Below are 8547 nucleotides of genomic sequence, written 5' to 3' on the forward strand. Positions count from 1 at the left end.
ACACCTGTCAGTGGGGCTGAACCGGCGGACCACACAGCGAGCGCCCCCAGAACCCGGGCCGCCAGATCTATTAACACAACAAACCGCCGGGTGTAATTTCCCCCCGCCGACGAGCCAGCTCCTCGCTGCCAGGGAATGTCCCGGGGACGGCGGACAGAAACCTCAGAGAGGCTGCAGGTGAGAGGGATGTAGCAGCAGAGCGTCCCGGCAGTCCATCGATGGAGGACAGGAGACGGTCGCATCATCTGCGTAGGTGTTGATCGCAGATTTAAAGACGGTTCTCTGGTTTCTCCTGAGATTCTGGCTGTTTGGGAGCAGTTTGCTGTTTGAATGACGACACGTCTTGAAGCAGGAGGTTTCTGTTTATCGTGGTTTATTAGCCTTACGGTTTATAACCAGCCGGACCTCCGGGGCACTGCCAGCGTCTCGCGCCGGTTTGACGGATCGCTCGCCGCTCTGTGGACTGTGCAGTCCTGACAGTAGCGCTGATGAAACCCATCTGTGTCTCGTTAGGCCGTACAGTGACCCATGAACTCGCAGGGACCCTCGCAGCTCTGCGTCCCGGGTTATCGAGCATACATCCTACCGGTCTGGGAGCGGAGCGGGGGAGGACTGCTCACGCAGACGGCCCCAGGAAGGTCTTCACTGGAAGTCTGCGTTGTACTCCGGGTCGTGTTTTCGCCGCGGGCCGGGAGGTTGACTGATGGGTCCGTTATTGTAATGCATCACAGGCTATCAGCGCTGCCGGTTCCTAGAAAGCAAAATGCAGAACAAATGGAAAAAAACATGGTGGAATCAGGACGGCAGGCTCCGTGGAAGTGGTTAGAAGTCGCAATAAAGGAGGAAAAAAACGTGGAAAAACACTGGACGACTCCAGTAATGGAAACAGCAGAGCGAATATGAAGTGGTTGAGATATAACTTCATAAAATAATACAGATGGTCTCGAGCTTTGAGGCCACACACGTCCGAACTTGTTGTTTTTTTACACACCAAAGATCTGCTGTTTCTAATCAGGCTTTGTTGAAATTTCCCAGTATTGATTAGATTGATTTCGTATTGATGCTCCGTATCCCTCTTTGGTCAAACTACATGTTCTTCAGCGTCTGCCGACTTTCCTCCAGGCTCTAGAACTTGAATTCATGCTGAAGTTTTTCCACGGTTGGATTATTGCTGCGTCGTCGTCGTCGTGGGCGTCTCGGGATGCTCCCAAGGAAGAGAATCGATAATCCTCACCCACTGGCCGTCCGCTTCATGCGAACAGTTTAACGAGGTGAATACATTGAAAGTGGGATCGTCCTGCCTGGCAGTGGAAATCGAAGGTCAGACGTCGGCGTGGGAACAAGGTTGAGTCAACACGGTGAATTCTACCCATAAAACCCCCTGAAATGATCAAATAGCAGCAGAACGACGCAGTAAAGCAGCAACATGCAGCATTAATTGCTTCCTGTGTGCATCGCCAGCCGCTCAGCCTTCGGGCTCTGATGGGATAAACTCCTCTGTTTTTCACGTCTGGCCACCTGCTGGTTCTGGCGGCGTCCGGCGGGACGCTGCGCGTTACGCAAGATTACGTTCCATCAACGCACACACACACACACACACACACACACACACACACTCACACACACACACACACTCACTCACAGTCACGGATCTCTGTCATTAGTAATGCTGGTTTCATTTACAGCTGGGAAAGAGGGGAAATGCGAAAAAAAAAAAAAACACCAAACCTCTGCAGGAATATGACAAAGATTTACAGATCGACTGATCGGCTTCAGTTTCAGGACGGATTTCACTCGAATCAAATAAACCATGAAAATGAATTTATGGCCCTTAGATACATCTATCAGTCAACCGGAGACGACGATTTTTTCACTTTGTCTTTGTCAAAATTAAGCGATTAAATTGTTAAAATGGCTAAAAGGCCCGAAACTGAAACGTAATCATATCAGTAGTTCTTAAATGTACCTTTTGCATTTCATAGTTTACTGATTTCAAAGTTTAACTAAGTTAAACTGAGTTTTTCTCCCTGCACGGAGCCACACGAATAACGTGTCTCCCACACACACACACACCACACCAAGTTGTGCAAACTGCCTCGTTTTCACCAGCTAATTCCCACCGACGGTCCGTTAACGGGCGGCGGTCGTTAAGTGTGAGAACAGAGCGGTGGACTTCCTGTCTCACAGGATGTGGCTGAAGAGCTGCAGCCCTGCCCCCCGAACCAGAAACCTGCCACCTGAGAGCAATAAGGAAATGTTGTGAGGTTCGCTCTTCACCCAAACAGCGTTCATTCAAGCGCTGCTCGCTGCTCCGCCGTGTCGCCGCCGCGGCAGAGATTTTCACACACTCGTGCGATTCGGGAGGATCTTGTAAACATGAGGTGGATCGCACGCCGTAAACACACTACAAAAAAAAAAACAAACCCTGACAAAAAACTTGCATCACGATGAATGAATTCACGTGTCGGAGGGACGGCGAGGAAATGAAAAGTAGATTTAGAAATGTGGAGGTCTGAGACGCCTTATTTGTGTCCCCGGTTTTCTAAATAAAGTTAATGTGACACATGTTGCGTGTTTCTGCTGAACTCTTTGAAATCGTCCGGTCTACAGTTGGCACACGTTCAGTAAAAGATGCCACAATCAGCCGAAATGCGTCATACGCAGCTGATGATGAGCAGAAGAAAGCGGAGAGCTTGGAGCCGCCGAGTGAAAAACGAGCTGGATGAGATGCACTTCACGGCGTCCGGTGGGACTGAAGCTCCGTGAAGTCAGAGAGCAGCTGCAGAGAGCAGGAGATACAGCCGGCTACTCCCACGAAATCCCCCAAAACTCCTCAGGAAGACGCTGCTGACTGCGGCCAGAAACTTTCCTCAAAGTCGCTCAGAATCTAAAAAGTGAAATCCTCCTGCTTATTAATAGCGTGGCCCACGGTCAACGTGTCGAGGTTTCCAGACGTTAGAAGGTTCCCGCCCTGCAGCTGGGATCAATAAGACACATGCCTGATGGAAACCGGAGGGATGCTGATGGATCATAAAGAGATATAAATAACTATATTATCTAATGCACCACAGATGCTTCGTCTTTTAAAGGTGCAGTCTGTTCATCTGAAGCAAACGCCTCTTTAGTGGCAGCAGCCGGTGTCAAATGTTGTGATTTCTGCTGCTGAGGTCAAGAGATTCGCTGCAAAGTCTTTTAATACAAGCTGCTGTGCAAACACTGGAAAACCTGCCTTCTGTTGCCTCTGAAGCTGAGAATAATTTGTCTTCTTGTTTCTTTATTTCCTGGAGTGGAAGATGCTTCTTTCTTGGTCAGTCACTCCATATTTCTCTGATTTAAACTTCTTTACTGTGTGTGACGTACGGGATACAGATGACCGCTTCACATCAGTACTTTGTAATATACTAAAAGTTCCCATATTGAAGAAAACCTTTGGCTGGAACTGTTTCCGGTTTGTTCTATGTCTTTAAATTATAAACGTACATTCATACCGGCCATACAACCCATCTTTCCATGGGTTCAACTCCATGTTTCCCACTTCTTTTCTCAGCCAGGTTCCAGTTTGTCAAAGTCATCCAGGCACAGGGAAACTGTGCAAACCCCCCTCTGGAGGAAACCGAACCTCGTGACTTGTTTAAGCAGTATCGTGGGTCGTGAGGCTCAAAGTGTCTCAGCAGGTAGCGTCGACTCCACACAAGCTTCCACTTAAAGCTATTTTTAGCCTGTAAGTAGCTGTTAGCCTCCGGTGCTTCACTCCCCCCGAAGCCTGTTTGGCTAGCTAAATGACTGGGTATAAATATGTTTTATAGGCACAGGTCTTTTTGCTTGAGAGATTCTTTTGCCTGTTATTTCATTAAAACACACACACACACACACACACACACACACACAAAGGCAGATGAGGAGCGACGAGCTGATGTGCAGCGTCAGCAAGTTCTCACGTCGAACCTTTGTGTTTTCAGACTTCTCTGCCTGTGAGAGGTATTCTCAAATCCCACCCTGAACCCACACACACACCCACACACACACACACACACACACACACTGGCAAGAAAACACACATTTCTGTACCTCCGGAAGACTTTTCCCAGCCTTTTAGTGGGAATACAGCGGCGGCCTGACATCACTCATGTTACTCATTGAGACAGACAGCTGGTCCCACAGGATTAGTCTGGTGTTTCCCACACACACACACACACACACACACACACACATACACACACACACTCACATCACCTGACGCCAGCCCTGGCCGCAGTGTATAAACTGTATATGAGTGCTCAGATCTTCCTATAGACGTGCTCAGTTGTGCGGAACGTTTTTGTCCATGCTCATGTTGGTTTCCTGGTTGTGGGGAAAGTCTGGGAGGTCACTAGTTAGTGGAAAAGCTCTGAGCCGAGGCAGCAAGCACCCTCCAACTGCTGCAAGGCACAGTTTATTGGATGTGCTTGAAAAAAAAAAAAAAAGAAGCTAATTTAATGTGCCATTATGGCGCAGTACCATCTGTGGCCAGAGTGGCCGCTGTTGTCCAAGTTTGACAGTTTGACTAATCAAACACTTAATCTTTCAAATTCAAAACATAGTTAAAACTAGTTTTTCATGCTAGACCTTATTTTTGATGGTCAACACTCTTTCCAAACCAACTTTTTCCATGATAGAATATTCAGTCTGTTCTCTTCAAACAGGCAGTGCACCTCTGTTGGCACTCATGTACTCATGTAATAAAATGAGCTTGGATTTCAGCCGGGGGGGTGAGTGGGGGGGGGGGGGGGGGGGGGTCTTCTATCTCCCTCCGGTCTCCCTTTCCCTCTCTGTTTTTGTCCTTTCCTCCGTCGTGTCTGGAGAAGCGATTAGAGCGAGCAGCGCCGAGCCAGCAGGAGGAGGTCACATGTTCGTATCTTCTCTTTCTTTTCCTGTCGTCCCCCTCCTGTTATCCCACCGCCGCTATTTTCCATCACCCAAACATCCAGCCTATCTCGTGTAACGACGACTGCTGGCTGTGGTGTGTGTGTGTGTGTGTGTGTGTGTGTGTGTGTGTGGTGGGGCGGGGGTCGTCTCCAGTTTCGGCCTACAGCTCTTCACACTGTATGAGTTGACCCCGGAGACCGTCTGGCTCGGCTCTGTGTTTTGATCGCGACCAGCCGGACGATGTTGGAACCAGTGAGGACTGAGTGTGAGTCCGAGGCGCTCCGACACTGATCCCCCGCCCCCCCCCCCCCCCCCCCCCCCCCCCACCCAGCATGTAGTGATCACTCTCCACTGGGCGCTCGTCTCGGGATCCGACATCCACGTCTGCCATGCGAGCTTTAATCAAGGGTGCCGACGGAGGAGTTTTAGATGTGTGTACGTGGAGGAGTAATTCCCAGGAATTAATGGGGCCTCACTGACAGACGGGGAGGAATCTCTGTCAGGAGGAGGAGAGGCTGAAAACACTCACACATATTTGAGAAAAGACAGACACACAGATTCAGATCTACACTGGAAATCTCCCCGAGACGCTGGCAGGATGGAGGCTGATGGTGCTGCTCATGAGGGACGTCCGTGATCTGCCATCAACCTGCAGAGCATTTTGAAGATTCCTCTTCTTGCTGTCGCCTCCATTCGGGTGACGCTCTCAGACGATCGCTGAGTTTGGCTCAACATGGACGGTTAACGACCTTTACGAGTCAACAAACTGGGAAAATTAAGGCCAGTTCATCAGTGAAGGGGACAACTACTTAACTGTATTAACTTCCTCCTCACTTGCCTCTCACCTGCTTCCAGTAGTATTGCACTAAATTGTGCATCATATAAAAGTGGTTCCTTCTTTTTAATGCTTTTGTGCAATTTTACCTATTTTCAATTAAAATTGTAACCAGAGCGACACAAAGCAGGAAAGAGAATTTCTCTGAAATCTTCCAAATACAGGAGACTGCAAGCAGAAACTCTAACCTTGAGTCATTTTTTTTTGTTCCTCCCTGAATAAATAACACTTCAGGTCCAGTATATACATCCATCCGTCCACATCCACACCTCTTCCATCCTGAACGCCGTCTGTCTCGTGAGGTTTACCCCGTGCCAGTCACAACTAACCTCTCGCCCTGGACAATCTCTCAGGGACACTCCCTGCTTGATTAGATTTCCTGCTGCAGGGGAAAACTGACAGAAACACGGCGGTGGAAACCGGCGGCGGGTCGAGAGGAGGGAGGCGAGCAGAAAGGTGGAGGGACTGCTCACCTTCTTCCACGTCTTCCTCTCTGTGGGAGAATGTAGGTCAAGAAAACACACCCTGGATGAGACTGGAATGAATGGAAGATTATCTCATATGCTGATGATGTTTTGTTATTTCTATGAGATCCTATTTTACTTTTTTAACCCAGGATAACTCACTGTTACCTAGCAACCTTTCAAGTTTCATGCTTAACATAATCCTGCCTCTTCAGCGCAGCAGGTTTGGGATATTATTATTTAATACATGTTAGGTGCTCTTAATTTTAATTATTAAAAAAAACAGAAAATAATGAGCATTTTTAAATCCCACATTTTCTAAACCTTCAACAACGGTGATTGACCTTATTGTTGAACAGGTTATTCAAAGATGAAATAAAATACAATAAAACAGAAGCAGTACGCGGCCTACATTCAGAGTAGCTCGATATAACAATACAATAAAGTTGAATGCGTTCAAGCAGTGATTAAAGAGGTTAAAAATCGACCCTTCAGCCTGAACCCGGCTCTGATCACAGGTCGTGATTATCAGTAACATCAGGAGGGAGAAAATGAATCATTAACTGTGTCACGTTGACCAGTGCTTTCCAGTATAACAGATTATCTAATCCTTACATAAATCATAGCAGAGTCCTGTTGAGCTCCAGGATTCTGGTCCAGACCGGCGCAGAGTCCCGCTGCGTTCACATCAGAGCTCATGACGGATTCCACTCCCTGATGGATGACGGCCTTCATGACATGAACGCTTTCTTTTCCCCCCAAAAAAATCGTTGGAATTCAGCAGCAGGGGGGGATTCTTGGTTTTTCCACCTGCGGGGTGTGTGGACGTTCTGTCGGCTTCCTCCCAGGCCTGTGTGGTTCTTCTTTACTGTAAATCAGCCACTCCAAACACACGTTGCTTTTTCAGCCCTGGTACACACACCCCATCCTGATTTATTTATTCTCACATATACACCTTTTTTTTTTTCCCAGTCTGGACTTTATCCCACGCCCAGCAGAAACCCCCCTCTGGTCCACAACATCCATCCTGTTGAACTGTTTTTGATCCAGTTCGTCAGAACGTAGCGTGTTGAGACCAACTTTTAAAACCAGTTTAAAGCACTAATGAGGGCTTAACACTGTATTTATTAAAAAAAAAAAGTGACAGAGTTAAAGCAAAGAAGCCCTGCTGGAAGTGAAGCGTTTTTCAAAATAAAACTTAGAGGACCCAGACCGTCATTTCATCAGGAAGTATCAAGTCACTCATTGAACGTTGTGGCAAATTACCAGTTATTGACATAACAAACGGAGGTCTGAACAGCCCCCTGGAAGGACTCTGGACTTCAGTGTCGTCCTCAGATTCCCTCACAATCAAACATTCACCCCACATTGTTTCTCCTGGGTCTGGTTGTCTTGTTTGTTGACGACTGAGCTGTTTTCACAGCAACGAGTCGATTCCATCTGTAGCGGACCATCAAGGCCTTCTCTCACACAGACTCCAGGATCGCTGACAGAACGAGATGCTCAGTTACCGTCAGGGTCGTCACCTGGCATTACCACTACTGGGCATTACCCACTCCCTGCGGAGCGAGTCTTGCTGCGAGTGCTCAGTGTTTTCATTGAAACTGCTGCCGTTCAGATTTATCTGAATCTCCAAAGGTCAAAGGGTGTCGTCCAGCGCTGTTTTAACTGACGCCCTGCTTCACCGGGTGCTGTTTTCATCAGGATAGCAACTCAGCTGAGGGAAGAAAAAAATCACACGCAAGGCTTTTATTTATTGTTTTCATTATGTCTTTATTTCCTCTCAAATGGTCCGCGAAGCCAGTGGTTCCAACGTCTTTTCCTTGAAGCCTTCCCAGATTGCTTTTTTTGGATGTTGGTGTGTATCGAAACTCCAAAGCAGGGAATTTAAAGCAATGGACGGTCAAGTTTGGTTTATTTTGTAGGCGTATAGGTAAAAGAAGCAAGTTGTGAAACTGTTTTCCTCAAGAGTCAAACCCAGTTTCTGTCAAAAACTGGCTGCAAACCTCAACATGGACTCTGACTGGCCACAACATGCAGCAGCCCTCTCTTATTTTGGTGTAAATTTAATTTTGAGATCTTCTGTGGAAGGTAGAGTCTCTGAGTTTTCAGTCCCTGCTCTTCAAGATTCTCTTCTCTCTGCTGGAATGTCTGTATTTTCCGACTCAAGCGGAATGTTGTGGACGTTCTGGTGATTGCGGCGCTGCGTTGGCAGGCTGCTCGCCGCCCCGAGGCGCTGACCCATTTCTCCGGAGCCCGGCGGTGTTTGGGTCCCGCTGCGGTTCAGCGTTTCCAGGCTGCAGTGTGTCAGTCTGTCAGTGTGTCAGTGTGTCACGGAGCACC

This window comes from Salarias fasciatus, assembly GCF_902148845.1.
Source record: "Salarias fasciatus chromosome 23 unlocalized genomic scaffold, fSalaFa1.1 super_scaffold_20, whole genome shotgun sequence".
Lineage (NCBI taxonomy): Eukaryota > Metazoa > Chordata > Actinopteri > Blenniiformes > Blenniidae > Salarias > Salarias fasciatus.